This window comes from Eschrichtius robustus, chromosome 6 (genome assembly GCF_028021215.1).
Source record: "Eschrichtius robustus isolate mEscRob2 chromosome 6, mEscRob2.pri, whole genome shotgun sequence".
Taxonomy (NCBI): domain Eukaryota; kingdom Metazoa; phylum Chordata; class Mammalia; order Artiodactyla; family Eschrichtiidae; genus Eschrichtius; species Eschrichtius robustus.
In genome coordinates this window covers 85,449,408-85,466,206 of record NC_090829.1, presented here as the reverse complement: position 1 = coordinate 85,466,206, position 16,799 = coordinate 85,449,408, and the positions used below count along the sequence as shown (strand labels likewise).

The window sequence follows — 16,799 nt, the reverse complement described above, 5'->3', positions numbered from 1 at the left end:
TTAAGGAGGTAGTCCATTGAAGATAATTCCTCCATTATAGACCAAACTTCTTAACTCATGCCAGAATTAAGAAGTCCAGAAAAATGTCATTTAGTTATATGTCTATGTTATAATATTTACTTATATGTGTATTTTATTTTCTTCTTAGTCCTTCTTTCTTATCAGTTCCCCAAAGGGGAAAGACTATGTCTCATTTTTTCCACAGTTATATCTTAACCCCTAGGAAGTTCCTGGCACAGAGCAGATATTCAATAAATATTTGCTGGAGGACGGAAAGAAGGAAGAGGAGGAAGGCAGGAGGTCTATAGTTAGTTAATCTCTTCTAGCATTATTTATGTGATTGTAGGAAGAAAAATTTGGAAAAAAGTGTACACTTTATTTAGTCAGTTTACCTACCCAGCAATTCACTGACCCATGCATCTATTCTAGAAACTAAAAAGATTTAAAACAGCTTCCAAAAGTGCATATTACAAGATAAAATAAATTAAAATGGATGAAAAATTAAAAGAATGGAAATTAGAGTGGGAACTAAGATGTTTATGTATGTATACATGTAAAGACAATTAAATCATAGGAAAGGAAGGGAATTTGCTTTCTTAATGTCTTCAGTTTAAATCTTATTATAACCACTTATTATAATGCTCTTATTACAACAAAACACTAAGAGATATTTACCAGTTCCTCACGTGGCCATGTACTACAGCAAACATTACATAACCAGGTTTCTTATATCATAAGCCATAGAGTCTATTGTCAATTATAATAAAGTGTAATGAGTAAGTTATAACAGTAAAAACATAGATTTTTGTGAGAGAGCAAAGAATTCTTCTCTGAACCAGAAAAAATGCTTGCCTGGTAATTGCTTTACTTCGATGCTACTATGTCCTGTTACATGTATTAGAAAGGAGACTTTTGTAAACACTGTTGGCTCTTGATGCGCAGGGAAATACATGCACTCAAATGTTACTAGTACAAAGGAGATCCGAACATGTAAATTATTATATCATAAGAAAACATATTTGAAAAACAGTCTGTTTCTTATAAGTGAAAGCCAAACTCTGATTCCACTTAGCCTGGTAATGTTTCTGTCATTCCCTTGGACCAGCCCACACATACTGGGCTCTTGATAGGTCCTGGGCTCGACCATCTGGCCCTTTATTTACTTAATTCTTTTTTAACACTGACAAGTGTATTAGTAACACTTCCTTGATCACTGGTAAATATAGACCCACCACACAACTAAGATTTTCCCTAATTCTGAAAGTCACTAATTAGTTGTGGGTAGGGGTTGGGGAGTATTACAAAGATATGTTGAGCAGTACTACAATAAGTAATCTAATTCCCAAGAAGAAAGCATGTTAATCTGCTTCCCACTTCATTAGAGGAATAAAAAAACATCTTGTCATCACTAATGGATACAAAAAGAGACCTGGATATTTGGGGGAGTGGTAGACAGGGAGGAAGAATGAATGCAGCATTTAGTCAAGAAACACAAGTCCCCTACACATCTTGGACAATGATCATGGTTTTTCTTGGTATCTTTTGATTGCTCTATTTATCAGTGTGTTTCATGAGCATACTTTATTCAATTAACATAAACACAAGCTTCCAGAGGAAACAAATATGGTAAATGAATCCTATTTAATAGAACTGATCATTCTACTGGTACTTAAGTTATGTATTAAGCAACTTTGGAAGCTGCATTAATATTTCCAAACCAGTAAAGTCTCGATTACTTGACCTTGCAGAATAAAATACTGTAGGTTTAAAGGAGAGAATACAGTTTCCAAAGGTGCTAATAAGTCATTTAGAGAGAAGATATGGTCTAATTATAAGTACTAAAACTGGAAATTTATGTATTTTAAGTCCATTAGAAAACATATTTATTTTTAGGTGTTTTTTTTTTTTTTCTGTTGAATGAGAGATAGTCTAACACTGTTTAAATTTCCGATAAGGTTTAGATTCTTCAAAGAACATCAGCTGATTGTTGTCTGTGTTAACTCAAGCATCAAGTTTAAAATATCATAACTCAACTCCCTGAAGCTAAAGATTTTAACTGTGTAAGTTTGGATCAGTTGTCCTCATTTCTAGGATCAAACAACATAACACCAAGCAAAAGCATTTAAGAGACTATTTTGGGTTTCAGTCTATCTCCTTTGTTCGTTTTGGGGAAAGGATGATGTTCTCTTTGTATTTACCCCAAATAACTATAATCTCAACTAAAAACTTATAAAACTGTGGATTGTGAGGTAGGTGTAAGTATTTCCAAATCTTATAACTAATGAATAAAATTGAATTGGCTCATATGCAGAAGTAAATTGATGAGAGGCTGAAGAATGGAATAAACAAGGGGGGGGGGAAAGCACATTGTTTGCTATGTAATTTAAGAACTGTCAGAGAACTGGGGCATGTCTTATTTACTGGTATATGAAAAAAAGAAGAATGAATGCTTTTGCATACAAATAAATGCAGGTATAGAAACATAACAGAAGCTTTGTGTTACAATGGAACTTAAACTCCTCTGGGCAGTGATCAGCTAAGAAGGAACAGAGACAGTTACAACGCAGTGATAACTAGCTGACAGATTTATTATTCATGGCAGGTATGTAAGCAGTCAAGGCAGAGATGTTGGTGGCCTCTCCTCATCAAGTAGCTTTGCCAGTACAGACTGGATGCCTGGAACCAGGCAAGACACAGAAACAATAAAACCTAGAGCCAGCTAAGGGAAGATTCAGCACAATCCATCTCCAATTTTAAACAGTACTAGAAATCTCCATTGAAGAATGTGTTTCCCTTGGGATTGGCATATATTGTATTTACAGGATATTGACCAACACTCCTCTCTATTTATCTTACTGTGCTTAGCAACATACCTGAAACACCTACCCAGAAGTTCCCAGTATATTACAGAAAAAAGTGATTTTAACATTAGTTGGCAAAAATTTCTGTTGATAGGTATGTCATTACATGAACAGATGGTCAAAGTGAGTCCATTTCACTGACAGTATATTACGTGGGTCTTTTTATCTCTGAACAACCAAACCAAGCAAAAGCACAGCACAGAAGAGGTCATTGTGCCTTCCCTCATTTGGTTGGCAGCTTTATCTTTGAAACATGAAAATAAAACTAACATGGACTATAATCCTCCATAGTACCATTTCTGCATAACATGTAATAGAATACGTAAATATTCATATTTAAAAATCATCCTGATATTTGTGAAGATGGAAAAATACAAGGGATATTTTTTATCTTTCAACTCCATGATCTGCAGTAAAAGGAGAAAAAATAAAGGTCATATTTCCTATTCTTCAGTTTTTTATCTAACCAACTGTTTATAAGAAGAAAGCAAGTTACAATTCTTTATTGGTATTCAGGTCTTTTAATGAAAGCTCAGGAAAAATATATTTTAAAAAAAACAAATCTCCATAAAAATCTATTTTCCTTTGATTATTTTTACTTAATAATTTTAAAATATAACAGCTGAAATATTCATAACCAAATGAATTAATAGTGTAGCAGATATCCAATCACCAATTACTACATTTTACACCATGAGATCTCTTGAAATACACACACACACACATACACACACACACACACAGACACACACTACTATTTGGATTCTTAGTATGATAGCCTCATCAATATAACCAACCCAAAATATAGTTTACCTTGATTTTGTAAAATAAAAATAAATAATATTATGAAGCAAAAGAAAAACTAAAAATGTATGTATATCTATAACAGCTAGCAGTCAAAACAACAGCTGAAAATCACACTGCTAAAACGCATCTACACATGTGGCTGTGAAAACTTAAGTGCAAGGAAAATTCTGGTTACCTACCTTCAAAAGGAGCTGATGAAGTATGAGATTTAAGAGTACATCTTTAGTACTTCTGTACCTTAAAATATTGCCGAGTATTAATTTTTCATCAAGTTGTCATTTTCTCTGACATTTGGTTTTATTAATCAAGGCATTTATCATTAATTTGTAGAAAACATCATAATTAAGCCAAATAAAATAAAATCCTTAAAAGGTTAAAATTAGAAAGCAGGTGAATGAGAACTTTGACATTACCCTGTTGACATACAGGAGTTTTTTGAAAGTATGGGAATCAAGTTTTTGCAGTGAGTTTGGTGCCTCAATCTTAGGGCTGGCTGGTTTTTTAAAATGTTATAAAGATTTGATTTAAAGCTCTCTGACAGTTTTGACATTCAGGTGAAAGTACTGCTGCTGCATTTGGAACAATTTGCATATCCCACTGCTAAACGGAATGTTTGAGGTGTGCACTGGTGTAAAGAAATTAAAAACAAGCTATCACACATGCTTAAGTGTATGTATTCACAAAACTGATGGTTGGATCACACCACCCCATCTCCCTCCAATGTAATCTGTGATTTACTCTTCTATAATAAATTACCCTACCATGTTATTCTCGCTGGAAGATCTAACCATGCATGTAAGAAGCAAAGTAATTACAGTCCCCTCTTGTTTCAGAAACCTTCTTCAATCCCTATGAGCTCTTTATACACAATGCAGCAACACAAGTCTATTGTAAACTTCTTGCCTGAAATTCTGGATTTCTGACTATGAGTCGCCACTAAATCTTGTCTGCACAGTTTCACTGTCCCCCAAAAATGCATTTTTATTTCTAATAGTTGTAAAGCTCTTGCTGAAGAGGAATTGGTACTGACTTTTTGACTTTGAGCCAATGTGTCTATTTAAGAAAAGGGCAAGGTATAAAATCGGAAGAGTTCCAAACTGATTTAAAAAACAGGGGAGGGGCCATAATACATTCCCAAATAGAAGGATCAAGGGGTATATAGCAACACCCAATTAGGGTGACATCTTCTGAGATGACACAAGGTTTCTTCTTTTTTTGACTTATAATTTCAGATTGTTTTAGGTACACATAGAAAATTTTATTTAACGTGCTAAAGGGCAATAAAGAAAAGACCTGAGGCAGTAAACCCAAGGCCTTTAAAATTATGAAACTTTCCAGGAAGATAAAAACCTATTGAAGAAAATATCATTGGATATTACCTTTAGTCTTCAGAGCCTCAAAGGGCAATTCTTAACACTTCTTTTTGTGTGACTGTAAAAGAGAAATACTTAAACTTAGTAATCTGCCAAGGAAACAATTTACATTTCCACAATACCTTTATGACTAGTCATGAGAAGTAGGTAGTTGAGTTTGTGTATGCCAACTAATATCTATAGTTTTTTGTTTGTTTTGTTTTGTTTCGGCCGTGCCATGCAGCACATAGGATCTTAGTTCCCTGACCAGGGATCGAACCCAAGCCCCCTGCACTGGAGGTGTGGAGTCTTAACCACTGGACCGCCAGGGAAGCTCCAATATCTATAGTTTTAAAAAGAAAAATAAAGGCTAACACATTAATTTGTCTATGTGCAGAACAATACTCAGTAAAATATGGCATGAATTTACAATTTAAACCACTGTGTGTACAGGGTTTAGATGGAGAACAGAATATTTATTATAGTATTATTAGAAGCTTTATTAATTTACACAAACAGATGTTTTTACATTTATATTTTTTAAATTAAAAAAAACTGATCTAAAAAAACCCACTAATCTCCAATAGTCTTTATTACATTTATTTGTTTATTCTTAATTACCAGAGATTTTGCCAAGATCTACTACCCATAATACACTGGTAAGCACTGGTAAGTTAGGAAGTATACAAAGATAAAATACAAGCCCTGTCCTCAAAATATGAGTGAGGTTGGAGAGATTTTCATAAAAAAGATAATCTAAAGAGAATAAAAAGTAAATGGGTGGAAAGAAACAGGGAGTAGAGGGTAACATGCTCAACAGAGCTTGAACCGGTCTTTAGTACCTAATGCACTGATATTAGAACATGGCTTTATGTTCCCTGTCTCAGCAAGCAAGGCTAATAGGAGGGTCCTGCTCAGATTTGGAGGCAGGGATGTCAAACAAATGGATCAGTCACTTTTAAACTATCTTCTGACCAAATGCTTTTGATAGTATAGAATGAAAACTAGGACTGGGAGCAGTAAAGCAGGCAGGATGCTGAGGTGACTTTAAAGCCAATTTGGTGAGTTAAAATATAAAAAGATTTAACTAGAAACAACTCTCCTATTAAAAATTGAGTTTGATATTGTATGTCCTCGGAAAGCGATCTCTCTAAATTTGCTATGAAATCTCATTGAGGACCTTGATGTCATATTTACTAATAATCTCCAGAGATTCAGCCATTCATAATCTCAAAAGCAGTTTTACTAATGGAAATGCGCATATAAACATAAGCCAATCCTGTAAACGAGTACATCTACCGTAAAAGTTCTATTAAAATGAAGACGGTCTAAGGGTTTTAACTGACTAGATATTTAAGATGCAGAAACAAAGGGAAAACAAAGACTCAAACAACAAACCATACCAGCGATCCTGAGCTTATGCTGTACTAATAAATAAATGGGATCCAGAAAAGGAAGCCGATAGTTCTGCTATAGTCAGGGTACCTGAGTAATACTACACTTACTCTGCAACATCAACTTTAGAAGAGGCTCTGAAAATTAGAATCTGCTAGGAGGAGTGAGATAATAACCATTAATCATGGATAAACAGAGGATAACTAGGAATGGAAAAGAAAAAAAAATGTTCAGGTTGTAGGGATGAGGTGGGGAAGGATACTTTGGAGGAAATTAATTTGGCCATTACATGATATTTTATAAAAGTAATTTTTATTATTTATTGTCTGTCTTCCCTCCTAGAATGGAAGGGCCATGAGATCAGGCCCTGTCTCTTTCACTGTATCCCCCATTTATATGAATAGTGTCTGCTACATAGTAGGAGATCAATGAATATTTATTGAAGGAAAGAATCAACAGCCTGACCAATGTATGAAAAGGCACTAAGTCTATATCTATTTACAGATGAAACAATTTAAGCTTAAAGAAGTTAAATGTTATATATTAAACTTTGACCTTTTGCAACTGCAAACTTCTACAACCCATTTTTCATAGTCTTTCACTCAATATTCATTCTAGCAGGGGAAACAAACAATAAGCAAATAAATCATTAAACCAATAATGTCCTATAATTAATACTATGAGGACAAATAAAGCAAGGTAATAGCATTGAGAGTTACATGGGCTGATATTTTAGATAGGTCTGGACAGAAAATCTTCTCAGAGAAGGCGACAATAAGAAAATTCCTGAGTGAAGTAAGGAAAAGAGTCAAAAAAAAAAAAAAATATGTGGGGCTATATGGGCTGTTATAAGGATTAAAAGAGATACACACTACCTTTCTTAGTATCGTGGCTTGCAAACAGTACTCTCAATAACTACTATTTTATTACGTTGCTATTATTTTTATAAATGGTGAACTCCCCCACTAGATTATAAATTTGTCAAAGACATCCATTTTTCTTTCCCTACAGCTCCTTAAATAGTGTCTAGAAAGAATTCAATAAACATTTATAAAATTGAAAATATGAAGACACAATTATCAGTTCAGTAATTAGAAAAACAGACCATATGAATATGAGACAGTTACCGTATTTCATATGCCTAAATCAATCTAATTCTGTTAAATCAATGTCACTTAATAATTAATCATTTATGGATTAAAAAGAAAGGAAAAAGGGAAAATATATAAAATGGTTAGAGCCAATAAGTCATAGATAAAAAAAGAGTAAGAAATAATCAGAAAAAAATGAAGGTATTGATACTAGCCCACTATCTTGACCATTCACACGCTCTTTGTCTGCCTCCATCAGATTAATACATGTTTCTAGCGCAAGAACCCTACAGCGCAGGCAGCTGATTCATTTATGTGTTCCTAATACAAGCACAGGGCCTGGTGTATAGTGAACAGTCAATAAATCTTTGTCGAACTGAATTGAACTAAAATTATTTTTAGTACTTCTGATGTTTTAAAGCTAGTTTAATTTTTTTAAGTGATAAAATAGAATAGGAGATTACTATAAAAAAAATAACAAGTATTAGGTATTGGCTCTGCAGCAAAGAAGTAGAAAACAAGGTTAGCTTTTACCAAAGACTGAAATATAAGTGACAGTGTGATAACTGTCATTGGAAGAGACAGATCTGTAGAACAGACCATAGGGACTTCAGTATGGGGTAAATATTACAGGTTGCATTTCCAGAGTGTTGAGATAGTTGACTCATTAAATGACCAAAAAAAAAAAAATTGTTCCCTACCTTTGCCATGCACCAAAACAAAAATCAGATTGATATATCTGAATACAGTAAGTAAAATAATCAAAGCGCTTTAAGAAAACTTATGTATATAATTTTCTGAACTCCAAGGTAAGAAGGCCTTTTGAAGCACGTAAGTAATAGTATATAACATAAGCACAAAGATTTATGAATTTGACTACTTAAAATTAAAACTTTTATAAATCCAAAAGTATCTTGAACAAAATTAAGATGTCTACAATAAAGACAAATATTTTTAACTTATATGATATTCATAGTGTTAATAGTCTTTATCTAGAAAGAAAGAAAGAAAGAAAGAAAGAAAGAAAATATCTCAGTTTTTCAAATGAACAAGTAATTCACAACAGAAAAAACTTAAGATATATATGAAACAATATTAATCTGTAATTGCAATGAAAGAAATGCAAATTAAAATAACTTAAATACTCCATAATAGTGAACTGGTTAAATAAATTTTATGTGATATAATGATAAGCTTCCATTAAATAAGGCAAGTAAAAATTTATAATACACCATTAAGCTCAAAATTCAGGTTGTAAAATGGTAATGCTATTAAGGTAGCAATTTTTAATAATTTGTGTATATATAATATACATAAACTATGCAAATTTTTGGTCATATGCATATATAAATGTTGATCTATATGTATGTGTGAGTACATATGTATTAGGAAAAAATATATGTATTATAAAAAGCATGTAAGCACCTATATACTAAATTATTCCCAGTACTTATCTCAGATATTAAGATATAATAGGTGTTTTTCTTTTTACAATTTCCTTCCAAATATTCTACAATACATACAAATTACTTTTCATAAAGACAAAAAAGCACTAAAACAAGACACTTAGTCTATGGTGCAGAAAAAAAATTAGATGATATATCATTAGATTTCCTGAATGTTAAGAAAGCCATTTGAAAATGTCTATCTGTCCTATTTTTGGTGAAGGCCACCTCCATTAACTGCATAGATTTTTAAAAAAGAGGTAAAGAAGGGAAGAAGATGGAGTGAGGGAGGGAAGAAATAGAACAACAAAGCAAAAAAAAAGAAAGTAAAAGGAAAGAAAAATAAGATTTGTTAAAAAAAAAATAAAACAGCAATCACACATAATGGTACCTATTAGATTCCTAGAAGCCAAATTTTAATTGTCCACATATTTGATCAAATTTTCAAAGAAAGGCACAGCCTGGAATGTAGAAAATTTAAGAGGTTTGAGGTTATATTTATACAGTAAGCATACTATTATAAGAGAAAACAGATAAAACATGTATCAATTTCAGCAATAGGACCACTACAGAGAGACAAACAAAATTCGCCATGAGAACAAATGAAGCATCAGTTTTAGAGGTAGGAGGAGTATAATTTCAAATAAGTAAAAATTCAAACTAAGCAAATGACAGGCTGGGGCAAAATGAATAGAAACTGTTAAAGACTATTTGTTATCAATAATTACAGAAAATGTCTTCATCATTAAATAAAGATTTAAATACAAACTTTGGTTGTATCTGATCAAAGATGTCAAATGAAAACCAATTTACAATCCTTAAAGAACATCAGAAAGAAAGAACCTGTACATACATGGTCAAGAGGATAAGACATATTCTAAGACTAGAAAAGACTAATTTAGTTCTAGTTCATCCATAATGGTGCTTCTGAAGGTGGAGGTATTCATTCTGGCTTTGGGTATTATCAAAGTTTTTGAAACACCAGAGAAATCTGATAAGTTCTACGGTAGACTTCTCTAAGAATCCATAAAAGTGACCTGGCTAAACCCTACACTAAAGCCATCTAAAATCAAATCAAATTCCATTGAGCCAGAGCTCTAGGGCAACAGAAGACCATTCACTTGACTCAATTATCCTTTCTGTTAGGTATTTCAGTTTCCCTTCCAAATAGAGGGGAAAAGTTCAGAAAGATTATGTACTAAATACTGCCTTTAACCCTAAAATCCAATCAACTCCTTTTTTTTTCTCACTTGTCTCTTTAACAGTAACCCAAGCCATTTCCTTTATAATGTGCAGCTTTACTCAGTTTATTTTTATTTCCCAATAGCAGAATGCCTTAAATAAAATCTTAAAAACCAACACACCAACAAATAAATAAATTAAAACACCATGACTATAAAAAGTACATAGTCTAACCTGCTTAATTATTAACAGGTAAACAGAATGCATTTCTGAATTATTTACTTAATCTCCTTCAATTAAAAACTTTAAATAAAGTTTTTGAGCTTGGAATGTGTACCCTTTCTGAGGATCCATAAAACAATTATTTAAAAATATTCTATTAAGACATTTTAATAAAAGCAACTAAAAACACCAAAGTAAATGTGAATTTAAACATTTGCATAAGTGCATAAGAAATACAACACATTTTTAAGATTTCAGAGGTCAGTAAAATTCCCTTTCTTCCAACCTCCCCTTGTCCTCTTTCAGATACTTTATTCCACAGTGCCTTTGGACAGAATGAGTAGAAATATTCTGTACTAAATTATATTAATGAGATTGATACAATAATGGTTTTGAAGCAAGCATTTATATAATGCGTTTACTCCTAAGCATATCATAAGAAACATACCATTATGAAACTATTGCAAATGTGAATAATTCTGAAACTAGGACAAGAAAGAATGAACAGTAGACAATAATCACCATTTTCTCTGGACAAAATACCAACTCAGCTAATATACTGAAGAATGATTGCTGCTTGACATAAGTAAGCATTGATTACCTGAAATGCTGGCTAATTAAATTTTCTGGCTAGCTAAGTGTTCACCAGGGAGAATAAAATTTTCATTTTGATCCTTTTAACTAAAAACCTAAAATATACTATGCGATTTTTCTGCCTTGGTATATAGGGTATTATACTTTTATCTTCACTGAAGACAAAAAATTTATATTGTTTCAGAGGATGGTCCTTACTCTTCTGGGGGATCATAATTCTCTCTGAGAAGATGATAAAAACCAAGAATCTCTTTCTCTAGGAAAGTGTACATGTTCACAAAATTTTGAATAAAATTTCCAGGAGTCCACGAACCCACGTAAAGACCACTTGTCTTCTAATTTTACAGAATTCTAAGTAGGTAGACATAGGAGACTGTACTGACTACACAGTGATCTCAAGACATAACAAGGATGTTTAAAGTTGCTTTTTGAAGACGCCCCTAATAAGGAACTATCACCTTATGATTTGTCTCTTTTTTTTTCAAAAAGAGGGGTATAAAAACAATTCTGGGGCTTCCCTGGTGGCGCAGTGGTTGAGAGTCTTCCTGCCAATGTAGGGGACGCGGGCTCGAGACCTGGTCTGGGAGGATCCCACATGCCACGGAGCGGCTGGGCCCGTGAGCCACAATTACTGAGCCTGCGCGTCTGGAGCCTGTGCTCCACAACAAGAGAGGCCGCGATAGTGAGAGAGGCCCGCGCACCATGATGAAGAGTGGCCCCCACTTGCCACAACTAGAGAAGGCCCTCACAGAGAAACGAAGACCCAACACAGCCATAAATAAAGAAAAATAAATAAATGAGCCCTCCTTCCTCCAAAAAAAAAAAAAAAAAGAAAGTGTTGTATATGTAAAATGTTTAAAAAACAAAACAAAACAATTCTGTTTAATTTAACCTTAATCTAAATGTTAAATAATGTCTCCTTTTAGGACAATTGTACTACCATTGCTTTGAGTTTTAAAACAAAATAGTGCTGTTTTCAAATCATTCCACATTCTAGAAGTGGCAACAATTTTCTTATACATTTGTAACTCTTAGAGAAGGCAGGGTCAGAGAGAGAGCTACTTAATTTTTACCTTTACTTCTAAAGATTATCAGAAAATAGCAAATACATAAGCATTTCCTGTATTCAGGTTTTGTTCTAAGTACTTTTATGTATACTTACTTAATGTAAAATTAAAAAACAAAAAAACTCTAAGAGGTAGTTACCTCAAAATCAGATATCATTATCCCTATTTTATTGATGTGTAAACTGAAGCACAAACAGATTAGGAACTTTGCCAAAGATCACGTCTCTACTGAGTGGCAAAACCAGAATTCACACCCATTCAATCTTCCTGCAGAGTCTATACTCCTACAAACCATACTACATTTCCAGTTTCAATCCTTCATGAGGTGATGGGTTTTCTTGCATGGTTTTATATTTAACACAAGTCCACCTCTTCACTACCATACAAGCAATATTCATAGTGTTGTGCTCAGACATAGCCATTTGGGGAGTTGTTCATAAGTTACTGACAAAACTAACACCACCTTTGTGACAGTTATATACCCTTGTAAATTTCCCAGAGTCAACTACTCAGAGGAAAATCCTATGATAAAAGCTGACCCCTCATTTCCTTTTCGGAAATAGCTCTGATGAGATAAAAAATTGAATGATTATATATTATTGTGAGGGCCAACCAAGATAAGTGGGCCATATTATCATAATAACAGCTCCCAAAGGTAAGACTGTCTGTTATTCCTAATTTGTCTGAAGAAAGGAACAAACCAGATTATATGATTTTTACTTTCTAGTCTGAAATAGTTTCTATGAAATAGAAATATTAAAGTAAAATGTATATTTAGTGAGGGCAGGCAAGTTGCTTCAGTGACTAAACCTGCCACAACATGAAAATTTTCTTGGCATATCTTTCTCACTGACAGATTGAGTGTTCACGGAGATAGCAACCAATTTGTTGCTCAGGATTTGCTTTCAGTGTACCAACCTTTACATTTGGCGTAGTTCCATTAAGAGTAAAGTTTGATGAAAGAAAGAAAGAGAGAAAGAGGGGAAAGAAAGAAAGAGAGAAACAAAGAAAGAAAGAAAGAAAGAAAGAAAGAAAGAAAGAAAGAAAGAAAGAAAGAAAGAAAGAAAGAAAGAAGAGAGAGAGAGAGAGAGAGAGAAAGAAAGAAAGAAAGAAAGAAAGAAAGAAAGAAAGAAAGAAAGAAAGAAAGAAAGAAAGAAAGAAAGAAAGAAAGAAAGAAAGAAAGAAAGGAAAGGGAGAAAGGAAAGGGAGAAAGAAAAGAAGGAAGAAAGGAAGGGAAAGAGAGGAAGGAAGGAAGGAAGGGAGGGAGGGAGGAAGAGAAAGAAAGAAAGACGGGAAGGAAGGGAGGGAGAGAGGGAGGGAGGAAGGAAGGAAATCCCATCCTTACAGTTTGCATAGGAAAGCTTTCCATTTTAAACTTGTTCCATTTAATTTTTATTGAATTACTCCCTACATGTAATACAATCAAGGAGGTACCAGTGAGAGACAAATATAAAAAGGCAAAATAAAGCAGAATGTTCAGAGTCCTGAAAAATTGTTAAAGATCACTTAGACAGGAAAGAAAGTACAGCAAAAGTCAAATACAAATACAGATGCAAGACTACAGAACAAAAAGGACCTTGGTAACGGAGACAGCTTTCCTTTATTAGACCCAGGGACTGTTATGAAGTAATTGATTGCAATGTAGCCAAACCAGGCTGAGAATGAGAACCTGGTTAAAATAGAAAGTATGCCTGGAATAAAACATCATCCTTGGCTCCTTCTGTCTTTAAATCATCCTACAAACCACAATAAAACAAATATTTGGAAATCATCAAGTTATCGTCTTATTCCCTATAATGATTCCCAACCACTTACAATATCAAATCCTTTGTGCTTGGTTTTCAGAGTCCTCCACAATCTGGTTCCATTATGTATCCTCTCTTCAAATAATGCAGAAATTGTACCCTCCAATCCAATAAGGTAAGATTTCAAACCAATACACACTGATTCAGCAAACGTTTTTTTGAGCCTACAGTGTGTCTAGGAGTGTTCATGTAACTGAAATCTACACAGTCTTAGAGCCAAAGAACCAAGTGTTAACCTCCAATTTCTCTAAAACTCTATGTGAATTCTTTCTCCCTTCCCACTCTTCTCTTATTCCTATCCAGACACCTATTCATGACCTTCTCTTGGATTCAACAAAAATTGATTCAAATAAAATTAATTCAATCACTCTCATTTGACTTCAAAAACCTACATATCTGTTTAAAAACTATTGATTCTTTGGGTACCTAAGAAAACATACAGAGGGCCACCCTGTTACTAACACTCTCCCACAGACACAAAACATGGTGGATCCTAAATTAACACAACACACACATACACACAAACTCTTTCACTAGGATCTAGATACACTGGTCTTCTTTCTGTTCCTTTGTGAGGCCACAACTGGTTGGGGTTTTTTAACTTGTTCTTCTAAAGTCTCTTCTCCCAGATCATTTCATGGTGGCTTCCACTTCTCGTCATTCAATCTTAGCTCAAATGGTACCTTGTTACTCTTTATCCCATTATCCACCCTTTCTGACACAAATCACTCTTCATCACTCTCTGCAATCATTATGTTTTAAATTTATGAACTCATTCATTGCCCATCTTCCTACATTAGGGAGAGCTAGCTATACACTATCCACTGCCAAATCACTTGTTTCTGGGCATTATGCCTGGCACGCAGTGAGCACTCATATATCTGAGGAATGAATAAACAAACACAAAAAAGTAATTATGAAGTTAATATTCAAGCCATAAATATTTATCAAGCACCTACCATGCACAGGTGATTTTTTTTTAGTTGAATCGCAGGCTGAGGAATGCTCTGCTCCTAATATAAGTACTTTGGGAGAAAGGTCCAAGATAAATTTGATGATGCTTATTTTGAAAGATTTCTAAACAAAATAGATTGTTACAGAATAAGACCTAAAATGCCTCCATATTTAAGACTAACAACACTGTTTTTCTCAGTCACAGTTCCCTTCACATTTCCCCCATTAAACCTATTGATATATCATCATCAACTTTTATGATCTCAAGGACAGTTGAATGGAACTGAGTGAAGGCAGTGACAGTGTCACATATGTCATTTTGGACCTTTATTGCTGAAACGGATGGGTCAGTCCCCATGAAACACAGAAGATTTAGCCTAAGACTAAACCCTAAGAGTACTAACATGTACAAATTCACTCCCTCCTTTATACAGTGTACAAATATTCTACCTATGCCCAGACTTGACAACAATTCTAATGCTTCTAAAGGTTAAAAAAATTCATGTAAACCAGGGATCAGCAAACTATCTGTAAAGGGCCATATGATAAATATTTTAGGTTTTGTAGGTCATGTGGTTTCTATCTCAAATACTCAACTCTGCCATTGTAGCAGGAAAGCAGCCAAAGGCAATAAATACATAAACAAGGATGCCTGTATTTCAAAAAAAAACTTTATTTAAAAAATAGAGAGTGGGATCATCAGGTAAATGCAAATCAAAACTACAATGACATTCTGAGGTGGTGTCCACCAGCACCAATGTCCACGTGATGGGAGAAGCTCCCAGGAATGGCTGCTGCCAGGGTCTACGTCCCCAGGGTGAGCTGCAGTTGCCTCCTGCTTCTCTGGGAGACTCTCTAAGACCAGCAGGAACTAAGGGCCCTACTCAGGTGGAGGATAGTGACATCATGCTGAGACCCTAGACTTGTGAGAAGCAGAGGTTGATGACTGAGATTGCTGGAACACCACCCTTGTTACCTTACCACCAACCAATCAGAAGAAAGTCATAAACCCTGAAGTCATCACCCCAAATGTTGCCTTTAAAAACTCTTCCCTGAAAACCATCAGGGAGTTCAGGTCTTTGGAGAACGAGCTGCCTGTTCTCCCTGCTTGGCCCTTGCAATAAACCTTTCTCTGCTCCAAAAGAAACAAACAAAAAAATCACAATGAAATATCATGTCGCAACTGTCAAAATGGCTATTATGAAAAAGGCAAGAAATAACAAGTGTTGAAGGAAAGGGATATTTTATGCACTGTTGGTAGAAATGTAAATTGGTGCAGCCACTATGAAAAACGCATGTAGGCTTCTCAAAAAATTAAACAGAACTACCATATAATCCAGCAATTCCATTTCTGGTTATTTATCTATAGGAAATGAAAACACTACCTTGAAGAGATATCTGCACCCCCATGTTCATTGTAGCATTATTTACAATAGTCAAGACTTGGAAACAACCTGAATACCCATCCACGGATGAATGGATTTTTTTAAAAACTGTTTTATATATACAATGGAATATTATTCAGCCATAAAAAGAAGGAAATCTTGCCACTTGTGACAACATGAATGGACCCTGAGGCCATGATGCCAAACGAAACAGGTCAGACAGAGAAAGACAAATACCATATGATCTCTCTTATATATAATGGAATCTCCAAAAAAAAAAATGTACTGTAGATACAGAGAAGAGATTGGTAGTTGCCAGAGCTGGGGGCGGGGGGAGTGGGCAAAATGGGTGAATGTGGTCAAAAGATACAAACTTGAAGCTATAAAATAAATAAGTCCTGGGAATGTAATGTACATCATAGTGACTATATAGTTAATAATACTGTATTGTATACTTGAAAGTTGCCAAGAGAATAGATCTTAAAAGTACAAGGAAAAAAACTGTAACTATGTGGGGTAATGGGTGTTAATTAGACTTACTGTGGTGATCATTTTGCAATATATACATATACAGTATCAAACAATTATGTTGTACACCTGAAACTAATATAACGTTATATGTCAACTATACCTCAATTA

General features: G+C 34.1%; 1 long non-coding RNA gene across 1 annotated transcript in view; it reads right to left on the bottom strand.

The window, feature by feature from the left end:
- The window catches only part of LOC137765740 (uncharacterized), a 724,300-nt gene that overhangs the window by 547,063 nt on the left and 160,438 nt on the right, over positions 1-16,799 (bottom strand). Inside the window, exon 3 of the long non-coding RNA XR_011074249.1 lies at positions 5,048-5,099. This is a non-coding gene — a long non-coding RNA (uncharacterized lncRNA). The remainder of the gene's footprint in view (positions 1-5,047; positions 5,100-16,799) is intronic.